This window comes from Pelecanus crispus, chromosome 2, assembly GCF_030463565.1.
Source record: "Pelecanus crispus isolate bPelCri1 chromosome 2, bPelCri1.pri, whole genome shotgun sequence".
NCBI lineage: Eukaryota > Metazoa > Chordata > Aves > Pelecaniformes > Pelecanidae > Pelecanus > Pelecanus crispus.
In genome coordinates, this window is record NC_134644.1 from 61,223,428 (window position 1) to 61,235,910 (window position 12,483).

Below are 12,483 nucleotides of genomic sequence, written 5' to 3' on the forward strand. Positions count from 1 at the left end.
TCAACTCAATCTGATTTTGAAAGGTTTAAAGCAGTACTGTAAGCTTTACTTGGGAGTTGCTCCCAAAGCCAGTAAGGCTTTTAACAGGAACTTTTCCTCAAGGTTTGATTTCTATACAGTCAAGAAAGGAATATTTTTCTTGATAGGTGAAAGATGCTGTTATTCTTAGCACAAAAGTCAATACCCAGTTTGGAACAGTAGATTACGAGCCACAATCAACCTCCTTTTATCTAAGGGCAGGTAAGAATCACTTCTAAAACTTACTTTCAGTTCTAGCATGGCAACACAGGATGGAAATAGTTTTAAAATGTCCTTTCATCCAATATTTAGTTGCACATGGAAGAATTAGAAGTGTTTTTCTTTTGACAGCTTTTCAAAATTTGGTATTCAGAATGGTATTTCAAGATAATTTTATTTTACCTAGAACAGACCAATAGGTAACATACAATATCCTTGTTGTGTGAGCCAGGTTGTTTTCCTATATAGATTCACTGGTATCCCAGGAACTTCTTTTCAAGATGTCAAAGGCTTCCCATTTATTTTATCCAGTCAAAATCTTTGACTGAAGTTATGATTTATTCTTTTTTGGTTCAAAGGATGCTGCCATAGTGGCATGTGCTGTGCATACAAGAATGGCCACCATAGTGCAGTAGATTGAGCCATGATAAAGGGAAGAAAAATGAAATGCAGATACAGCCAAAATTGTCATTTTACCAAGAGACACCTGATGACATATTCAGCCCTACACGATAAACATGCTTAGACCACCATATTTACAGGTAACTGAACAGTATGAATATGTGGATGACTCAGAGTCTGGCAGCAGGAACACAACTTTTTTTAAAGAATATTTGTGATCTTTAAGGAAACAAAAAAGTTACCCATAAACATACTAGCTCCTACTTATGGAAAAATAAACTATGAACAATGAAATGGAAAAATTAACTGAAAGATATGATTTTTGCGCAAAAAAATTTCTACTAAATCATTACAGTTTAATTAATATTTTTTTCTTAAGCCTGCAAGTTGCGTATCAGCTTTGTTTGATTGGGGGGGGGGGGGGGGGGGGCGGGGAGAGAAAATTGAACACATGCTAAAAATCCCCAAGAAGCCCTTTTTCCAAAGTTAGAGTATGCATACAGCTACATTACCATGCAAACCTTCTGCCTGAAGAGTTCTGAAATTGGCTCCTCTTGCCCCACTGTTTGTTTTTTGTACTCTGCTGTATTACCACAGTACCTTAAAATGAGCTGTTTAGTGCTTTCTTGTTGCTTCCTACAAAGTGTTCCTGCTGTATACGTTACCTGGGTCATTCTGCATCCTAAATCACACCACCTTTTACTTCCAAGTCTGTTCTTCTCGGCAGAGATCTTTTTCTGACATGGAAACCATTATCAATGGCACATCTCAGGGATCAAGGGAGATGAAGACTTGCTGATTAAAGCTATACTGTTCTTGACAATATAAATTGACCATGTGAGGCCATATATTGCATTTGTTCACTCACATGTTAGTGTGCAATGTTTCTGGCAGTCAGTACACTCATGAAGTTTTTAATGTAGTTCCCAGAATTTAGCATAAAGACTGCAAACAAGTAAAGGCTCAAATCTTTTAAATACTTTCTTTCACACCCCACCCCCCCCAATAATCTCAATGGAAAAGCATTTATAAACCAAAAGCCAAGCCTCCAGCTCTTTCCTTCACTTCCTGAAAGCTGGAGGTTTTGGCTGCTAGCTTTGGGATTAAAGAACTAATTAGAAATTTTTACCACTAAAAATATCCATTTGTAGTTTCTCATCCTCTAAAATCTCCCTGCTGAGGTACTGCGTATGGTTGTCAAAATTTGGTACTTCACTGTTCTTCGCAAGTTGCAAAGATAGTTGCAAATCAGCTTTGTTTGTTTGTTTGTTTGTACAAAATAAGTTGTTCCAGTGCAGTTCTACTCAGGCAGGCCAGAAGTGGCTTCATTCTAGTAGCTAAAAGCATTCATCCCAGACTCATTAACAATTATGTATTTTATGAGGAACAAATTTATGACAGCTTTCATTGCTACAGAAATTGCATCCTGTGCTAGCTATGGAGAGAGTCTCTGTACATTTTTACTTATGGCAACCACAATATGATTGAAATTGCAGCCTAGGTGTAACCTACATGCAGCCCCTTCCCTGTTTGTCTCACCTGTATCCCATTTCTTGATTTGTTTGACCTTTTAGCTCATTACATGCTTGCACACTTGTTCTTTATTCCCCTTTTACTTGTATTTAACTTTCAGAGGATGACACAAAGAGCCCAGCCCTGCCACAAAGCAAGGTCAGATGCTCAAACTACACCAAATCCCACATAAATGCTTTTTTCCACCCCCCCCCACCCCAGCTTAAGGTCTGCCATGGTGAAGCCTGAACAAAACATGCTAGATCCATACTGAGGCACTTCAAATGGAGCAAGAAGTAGTACAAAGCTTTCTGAAGAGATCTTTTCCTTTTCATTTTAAGGAGCCTGCGAAGAAGAGTGGAAAGAAAACAGGGAATAGGAACAGGAGAATCCTAATTAGACTAGGCATAGAAAAGTGAGCAGAAGGTAGACAGGAGAGACTGTCAGTTGTATCTTCTGTGGGGATGGGACTGTCTTCCTTTATAACATGTTTGTACAGCACTTGCCATGGAGGTGATCAATCTGATGATCTGCAGGTGCTGTTAAGTATGCAGTATACATCCCTCACTGCCAGTTCATAGGTGATGTGGTCTTGCTTCAATGCCCCTCCACAGTTTTGGCTCCTCAGATTGAGATGTTCTTTTTCTTCAGCATTGACAGAGTTCAACAGAAAAAGACAAGAAAAACAGAGAAAAAAAAAAAAAAGGAAAATGTACAAAGCTCTTAAGTGGTCCAATTAGCACCAGCTGTGGTTTATTGAAGCCATTTGATTGAGGGGTGGGAGAATGTAAGACTAATCTGTTCTCTAGAGTTTTTGATGAGTTATTAGTTTAGATGCTATGACCAATGAACACAGTTATGCAATCTGAAGTTTACTTTCACTTGTAATGAGTATGCCAGCTAGTGCGATGGCATCTGAGTGAAGCCACTCATTCCTATGATGTGGTCTTATCCCCACTCATCTGAACTAGTATTAATACTAAACCATAAAGATAATCTCCCTATCAAAAAAGTAGAGGGGAAAAAAAAAAACAAACCAAGAGAAAGGAATTGGCATGGCATGATATCATCTTGAAAAGAAAGTTGCTTCTTAATTAGGCAGGTAGGTATAGTAGAATATCACTGATTCCTGACAGAGAGGAGAAGAAGGGCCCAAAAGACTTCAAAATATGGTAAGTTTATTTTTTTCTGCACACTTAATATCTGAATAATTTCTAGCTTGTGGAAAGATGTCAGAGGAACCCCTCTGAACTCCAGAGAGGAACCATTTTTGACTTCTGACTTGTGCAAACTTGCTGCCCTTGTTGTAATACACTGGCTAATTTCCCTGTGAGGTGTGTATCTATTGTTCATCTATGGATCAGAAAGTTAATATTCCACTTAGAGTTTAGTGGGTTTATTTTCTTCTGATGGTTTGTTCAATCTGATCTCCATATCCAAGGCAGGCCAAATGCTACTGATGGAGCCACATACCTATTTGTTCTCCTCTCCCTCTATTCTCTAACATCACTTGTTCTTTTTGCTGAACAGCATGAAAATCAAGAAAGATTTTTCCATGTTCTATTTTTTTGCTGAAAAATCAAAATCTTAGCTCTAGCAGTGAGAAATAGCTGGTCCTTATTCACAATTGAGACTTGTTTTTCTCTACACAACAGCAAAAATCAACCTTTAACTCCATTTTCCACTCATGTTTTTATGAAATTGTTGCCAGCAAACAGTCTAAGGAGTTTTATACAAGTTGCTTTTGAGACATGGTACTACAGAGATCTGGATAATAGAAGTAAAGACATTTTCATTTTTTTCTAGGCTATCCCTGCCCTACGTAGGATTATACATTTCTTTCCCCCCATATTTCACATTTGTCTTTCACCTCTCAAGGTCTTCTATTTCTATAGATAAACCATCTTTCAAATACAAGCCTGTGTTTGAAAGTTTTTAATCTATCTAGTTTCAACTCCATTTTCTTATGTTCTGACTAAATCACAGAGCAATGGAATTATCTTATTCAGAAGTCACAGCTGAACTGCTAATGTAAAATTAAACTGTTTTTTAGACTTAAGTTTTAGGAATATCAAAGCAGAAGCCATGGTGAAAAACAAGCTAACAGGCAAATCAAAGTTTCCACAAGTGAGGGGGGAAAAAAAAAAGGCAAGGAAATAATTTTAACAATAGTCCTTGTTAATTACTTGAACAGTACCTTCTTAAACACGTTTCCTAGCTAACAACTTTATACCTTCAAAATATCAACAGACGTCAATGATAACATTTTGCCTTTTTCTACACACCACCTACAGAGCTAAAGAAACCAAATAGTATCACAAAAGGAGCCTTCGATCCAAGGCATTAAAATCCAAGTCCACAAGTACAGGGTGTTAAGAGATCCTTGCAAGTCAACCACTAAACATTTAATATTGCTTCCCGGCTTCCTGTGGGGTTTAGAGCAGACACAGCTCAGGCTTTCTGAGGCCTCCAGTGGATTGCATAAGTGAGGGATTTGTATCCATGTCATCCATTTAAAAAACCTCTCAAGAACATCGAGAGATGTTGTAGGATTAGGAGAGGTGTTTCAATATGGGGTCTATATGCAAAATACTGAGAAAGACATAGTACAATGAATATATACATAATAAAAACTACTGAAACAACAAACATGCAAACTTGAAAAAAGTATACTTCTTCATGACAGGGAGAAAGTAGGAGACAAGGGGAAAAAGTGTAAGGAAGACTAATGACCTTAGACACTCAATATAGAAAAGATATTGTCCTCATATATGTTCTTATTTATCTTCCCCCTCCTGCAATCTGTGTATTACCTCCTTAGATATGGCAGTTTCTTTCCGTCATGGAGGCAATTCATTCCTGTCCTGTCAGGCTCACTTTTTCTTTCCTAGTGCCTCAAGACACTAGTTGCTGTCAAAGCAGTAACAAAAATAACCCAAGAGATTTTCTTCTGACAGCTCCTGAAGTGTAGAATCATCACATCAGATATGTATGTGGGGTCAGAAAGCCCAACTCCTGTTATATGACCTCATCCAGCCAAAGCTTTCTCTAAACCCTTGTCAAAACCACATTTATGATCCTCAGCCAGCCAGGAGAAACACCGTTTGTTCTCTCAAGCCCAGATAACTTGTTTTTGATTATCTCCTTATTAAAGAAAAAGATTGTGCTTCATAAAGCAGTCCTAAATGTTGCAGAATTACTGCTTGAAACATAGCATTTGGAACAAATTTGGAACAACACATTTTTATTTCAGTATTGGTATTCCATGCCTTATGAGTCATTGTAATGATTCCCTCTTGCCTTCTGTATTCAGCTTAAATAGGTTAGGCATTTTCAAAGCTCTTAACTAAATTCACATTGGAATTAAAAACACTTCCTGCAGAAAAGCACACAATATAGCCGAGGAAGACACTTAGCTGACCTATAGTAATCCCTCTTATACCACATTTTGTTCTCCCACCCTGTCCTGTAAACATCCTTCCCAAATCAAGTTGTTTCCTTTACTTCATAAATTTTGCTTCCAAGAAAAAGCGGGGGCGGGCAGGAATTACATCCAGAGCAACAAACAGCTCTGCAACCATCAAGAACTGTAGCAGCATTTCTGACCCAGGAATCTTGCATTATTAAACTGGTCCACTTGTACCTTTTTAAAACATATTTACACCTTTGTTACTAAGACATACCAATTCAATGCTACCATCCTGCTAATAGTTGCATGGGTGAACTGTTCCACCGACTAGTGCAGACAGCAAACCCTGATTTCCAAGATCTGGTACCCCCACAACAAAACAAACAAAAAAACCCAAATCACCACACTTGTCTTTGTTTTCATCCACCATGTCTCAACTCTGTGTTGTTTTATCCCAGTTGTTTCTTCCTTATGTAGACACTAGCTCTCCATACATGGGAAAGGTAGCACTGGATACAACAGCTATTTTTTTTTCTCCCTCAAACACAAGACAATTTAAACCTAGTGAGCTCAAGCTATGTCAGGTTGGGCTTTTTTTTTAAAAAAAAAAAAAAAAATAAGCCAAAAGGGTAAAATCCACACATTCCTCTGGTGTGTGGATATTCATAAGCAAATATCTGCAGTGAAATCTGCTTTTGAAAACAGAACACCAGGGACCAACTCAGGCTGACATAATTGGAACCAGACTGATTTCTGGTTACCCGTTACCCAAACTACATGCATGTACTTTGTAGTTTGCAAATAAAATTCACAGCAGTTGTAAAATAAATCAATCTGAAAATACATACATACATAAATAATACTGGTTTAATATTACCAGTGAGAAATCTAGACATCTCAAAAGACTTAAAAACTCTGAGTCAAGGCCAATTCCAGCAGTTTCAATATTTGAAATGTACTCAATTTCATTCAACATATTCTTTCTAATAGCATTTGGCACTGTGTGCTTCTGTGTCTCTCACTATACATATGCATGCATATGTACAGAAAAAATATATACAAACTACCATTTTCTGATATTTAACTTGTAAGACAAGTTTGATTTGCGTAAGATAGCAACGCAGAACAAAAAATATTCCACAGGCAATGAATTACCTCACTAAAACTGGTTAACAATACTTTGTGGTATAAATGGACATATGCTTATTTAGTTTGCTATATACTGCTCAGAATAGCAGCAAACGTGTGCCTTTTTATGGGAGCTCAGGACTCCATGTGGTCCAGAAACCTGGCATCTGCTTTTTCCAGTTGGCATTTTTCAGGCCATACTGCCTGGCACATCCCTCATTTCAAGTTGCCAAGAGAGCGGTGGAAGAATGAGACACCCTGGCACCACATATTTTCTAAAGCACTACAAAAGAACGGCCTTGGGGATTTACAAGTTGCTATTCCATCACACAATGGGTTTTTGTCACATTTTACATGTTAACCGGCTTACCTCCTTCAAATCTGCTTTATTATGTTCTAGTCACAGAGTTGAAAATGGAACAATAAATAGACTGCACTTGTTTTATTGTGCCAGTATTAATGGATATTTTTACAATTTATGTCAGAAAGTAAAAATGTTGTCCAGCAAGCTGTTTATATACAGAGAAAAAGAATACTGCATTTTGAAAAGGGGACTGCATTAAGGAATAGAGCACTTAAGTGAGAATTCTTCTATTCCAGATATGTCAAATCTGCAGGAAAGACAATAATTACAAACAGTTTTTCTGGGCACTGTGCTCCAGTTGTAGAGCTGTACAGGGTGAACCATGCAGCTACCAAATGTAATAGTGTGCCGCAGCAGTTCAGCAGTCCATGACAGAGCTGCTTACAGGGAGAGGCCAGAGCACTCACTGCAAGTGCACCACAGGCAAAGCGTGACAAAAGAGTGAAGGAGGACACAAAACTTTCATGGTTTGTTTAATGTAGAGCTAAGCCTCAAGTCTTCTCTGCCTTTCATATCATGTCCTTCTTGCAAACTTTCTATGCCGTATATGTATCTGTTTCTGAGACAGGCAATGCAAAGATCTCAGGCTGAGTTTCTCTACAGACATCACATCTGCTGACTATGCTACAGGTCTGATTCTCCTCTTGCCTTTACATTCACTGAACAGCACAAGATAGAGTAGTACTTCTGGGATTACAACCTGACTCCAGATGTTGCACACCTTCTCCAAGGGCATCCATTTGTTGCCCATCAGATTCTCCACTCAGTAAATAATTTAGATTAAATTGAGTGGCTTTTCAAAACACTATTCTAAATATCACCCAATGGTATTACTCACACAAAGTCTTCTTACAAATGTAAAACACTTCCATTCTGAAGAGTAGCTTTGATTTGGGAGCCCCCGCTTATTTATTTATTTATTTTATTTATTTTGTTTTGGAGCTTATTTGACCAAGGATTGCAGAACTGAACCCCTTCTAAGAAAGTCAAGTTGATGTGAAGTCTCACATTGACTTGAATTGGAGGCCAGTTCTGGGGAAATGAAATAAAAGGAAAATTTATTTTGATACAAATGCAGCTCATAGTTTTACATTACCGCAACCAACAAGCTCATGTTTTTCTGTCAATGCTTAAGGTTTCATATTATTACCCTAGTCTTCAGTTACCAAAAAAGCCTTGAGTATTTTATAAATCACTGAATGATTAAAGAAATTTCTATAAGAAATACAAATAGATTAGACATTTACACATTTACTCAACAGGCAAGTGCAGGTCAACCAGGGGATCAGGCCCAGCCAGCATGGGTTCATGAAAGGCAGGTCCTGCTTGACCAACCTGATCTCCTTTTATGAACTGGTGACCCGCCTGGTAGATGATGGAAAGGCTGTGGATGTCATTTACCTGGACTTTAGCAAAGCTTTTGACACCGTCTCCCACAATATTCTCCTTGGGAAGATGGCAGCTCATGGCTTGGACGGGCGTAGTCTTCACTGGGTAAAAAACTGTTTGGGTGGCTGAGCTCAGAGAGTAGTTGTAAATGGAGTTAAGTCCAGTTGGCAGCCGGTCATGAGCGGTGTTCCCCAGGGCTCAGTTTTGGGGCCAGCCTTGTTTAATATCTTTATCAATGATCTGGATGAGGGGATTGAGTGCACCCTCAGTAAGTTTGCAGATGACACCAAATTGGGGGGCAATGTCGATCTGCTTGAGGGTAGGATGGCCCTGCAGAGGGACTTGGACAGGCTGGACCGATGGGCCGAGGCCAATTGTATGAGGTTTAACAAGGCCAAGTGCCGGGTCCTGCACTTCGGGCACAACAACCCCATGCAACGCTACAGGCTTGGGGAAGAGTGGCTGGAAAGCTGCCTGGTGGAAAAGGACTGGGGGTGTTGGTTGACAGCCGGCTGAACATGAGCCAGCAGGGTGTGCAAGTGGCCAAGAAGGCCAACAGCATCCTGGCTTGTATCAGGAATAGTGTGGCCAGCAGGAGCAGGGAGGTGATTATGCCCCTGTACTCAGCACTGGTGAGGCTGCACCTGGACTACTGTGTCCAGTTTTGGACCCCTCAATACAAGAAAGACATTGAGGTGCTGGAGCGTGTTCAGAAAAGGGCAACAAAGCTGGTGAAGGGTCTGGAGCACAGGCCTTATGAGGAGCGGCTGAGGGAACTGGGGTTGTTTAGTCTGGAGAAGAGGAGGCTGAGGGGAGACCTTATTGCTCTCTACAACTCCCTGAAAGGAGGTTGTAGTGAGGTGGGTGTTGGTCTCTTCTCCCAAGTAGTTAACGATAGGACGAGAGGAAATGGGCTTAAGCTGTGCCAGGGAAGGTTTAGATCGAATATTAGGAAAAATTTCTTTACGGAAAGGGTGGTCAAACATTGGAACAGGCTGCCCAGAGAGGTGGTGGAGTCACCATCCCTGGAAGTGTTCAAAAAACGGGTAGATGTGGCACTTCGGGACATGGTTTAGTCTAGTCTACCCTTGATTGGTTTAGAGTAGACTTGGTAGTGTAGGCTAGTGGTTGGACTGGATGATCTTAAAGGTCTTTTCCAACCTAAATGATTCTATGATTTTACATAAAACACAAATTTTTGCTGATTGTAGGTATCTCATCCATTATCTCACCCAGACAGGAAAGTATATAATAAATAGCCTTCTCAACAATATATTCCTAACATCTTTAATCTTTCTTATTGTATTGGGTTTGCACGGCAATACTGGGGGGGGGGGGGGGGAGGGCCTGCAGGGGTGGCTTCTGTGAGAAGCTGCTAGAAGCTTTCCCTATGTCCAATAGAGCCAATGCCAACCGGCTCCAAGACAGACCCGCTGTTGGCCAAGGCCAAGTCCATCAGCAACGGTGGTAGCTCCTCTGTGATAACATTTAAGAAAGGATAAAAAACCAGCACAACTGCAGCCAGAGAGAGGAGTGAGAGTATGTGGGATGAACAACTCTGCAGACACCAAGGTCACTGGAGAAGGAGAGGCAGGAGGTGCTCCAGGCACCGGAGCAGAGATTCCCCTGTGGCTCATGGTGAAGACCATGGTGAGGCAGGCTGTCCCCCTGCAGCCCATGGAGGTGCACGGTGGAGAAGATATCCACCTGCAGCCTGTGGAGGACCCCATGCCAGAGCAGGTGGATGTCCAAAGGAGGCTGGTGACCCTGTGGGAAGCTGTCCTGGTTTCAGTTGGGATAGAGTTAGTTTTCTTCCTAGTAGCTGGCATAGTGCTATGTTTTGGATTTAGTATGAGAAGAATGCTGATAACACACTGATGTTTTTAGTTGTTGCTAAGTACTGCTTATGCTAGTCAAGGACTTTTCAGCTTCCCATGCTCTGCCAGGTACACGAGAAATTGGGAGGGGGCACAGCCAGAAGAGTTGATCCAAACTGACCAAAGGGCTATTCCATACCATATGACATCATGCTCAGTATATGAACGGGGGGGGGTTGGCTGGGGAGCAGCGATTGCTGCTCAGGAACTGTCTCGGTATTGGTCGGCAGGTGGTGAGCAATCGCATTGTGCATCACTTGCTTTGTATATTGTTATTATATTGTTATTACTACTTCTATTTTACTTTATTTCAGTTATTAAAGTGTTCTTATCTCAACCCAGGAGTGTTTCTCACTCTTACTCCTCCGATTCTCTCCCCCATCCCACCAGGGCAGGGGGAGTGAGCAAGCACCTGTGTGGTGCTTAGTTGCTGGCTGGGGTTAAACCATGACAGAAGCCCATGCTGGAGCAGGCTCCTGGCAGAACCTATGGCCCTGTAGAGAGGATCCCATGTTGGAGCAGGTTTGCTGGCAGGACCCACGCTGGAGCAGTCTGTTGCTAAGGACTGCACCCCATGGAAGGGGCCCACACTGGAGCAGTTCATGAAGAACTGCAGCCCATGGGAAGGACTCATGTTGGAGAAGTTCATGTTGGAGTGTCTCCCATGGGAGGGACCCCACATTGGAGCAGGGGAAGAGTGTGAGGAAGAAGGAGCAGCAGAAACAACTGACCACAACCGCCATTCCCTGTCCTCCTATGCTGCTCAGGAAAGGGAGGAGGTAGAGAAATTGGGAGTAAAGTTAAGCCCAGGAAGAAGGGAGGGATAGGGAGAAGGTGGTTTAAGGTTTTTTTATTATTATTTTCTCATTACCCTACTCTGATTTGATTGGTAACAAATTAATTTCCCTGAGGCAAGTCCGTTTTGCCCATGACAGTAATTGCTGAGTGACCTCCCTGTCCTCATCTCAACCCACGAGGCTTTTGTTATATTTTTCTCTCCCCTGTCCAGCTGAGGAGGGGGAATGACAGAGCAGGCTTGGCTCTCTGCATTTCTCTGTCCTAGTCTTTCAGCACATGAAAGAAGAAAATTTAGAATCATCAGCAAGAAAACTGTGATGGATCTACATCTTTGAATTTAGAGGCACTGACTCATGTCTTGAAGGCCTGCCAACAATTACCCAAATTAAAGATCTTGAGTAATCAAGCAGAAGAGCTTCTAACTATTTTTACTCTTGTTTCACTGAAGTGACAACTTTACCTTTTATTACTCTCTTATTAGTCAACATATTCTTGTGTGTGTATGTTGAAGTCTCACTTCCATTAAGTCTCTTTCAATAAAGAGTGATTGGATTCAAAAGCTGATTTACTGTACAATTCAACCTTCAACCTAGCTTAAGGCTTTGGGAAAGCTCTTTTGTTACTGCGACAGGAACAGGCATTTTGCCTGTATCAAGTAGCTTCCCTTGGCTAAAAATTAAAACTTGATACAGTCATCAAATTAAAGACAATGGGTTGTAATTTGATCACCGTATTGTTCCATCTTTAACTACCTTAACATTGTAATAAATTAGCTCAGTAACATGCTTGCTAAACCTTTTTTTACTCAAAAAAAAAAAAAAATCTATAGGTGTATATGAAATTGGTTTACTCTGACAAATGGTAACATGGATCATGAACTCTGAAGGAGTATGTAACATCAGGTGAGAGTTCTGCAAACTACTTGGCTCTGCTTCCAAAAGAATATCCAAGTCCTCAGACTGGGGAATTTCTCTATAAGATTAAGGGAAAGACTGGACACATTTCCCTCTGGTCACTAAATTACATGTGTGCTTTTCTCTACACTTTTGCAGCCACTGTGAGTTGGAAAGAGCTGGACCATAACAATCCAAGTTGTAGAGTGTTTGCTTTACCCAGTTTTAGTAATAGTGTCACCTGTTGCTTTACACTTATCCACTGGATTGAGAAAGGTATTTTTACCCGTAGCCAAGATGACAGCTGCTATGCTCACCTATCAGGAAAGGAACTGGGTGTTTCCAGATCAGAAAATAATCATAAGAACTTCACCTGAGCAGCCTACATCAAGGTAGCCAGGCAAACAAGCATTAAAGGAACTTCAAACAGCAAGCCAACATGAAGAAAAGAGTACAAAGCACTCATGTCTGCCC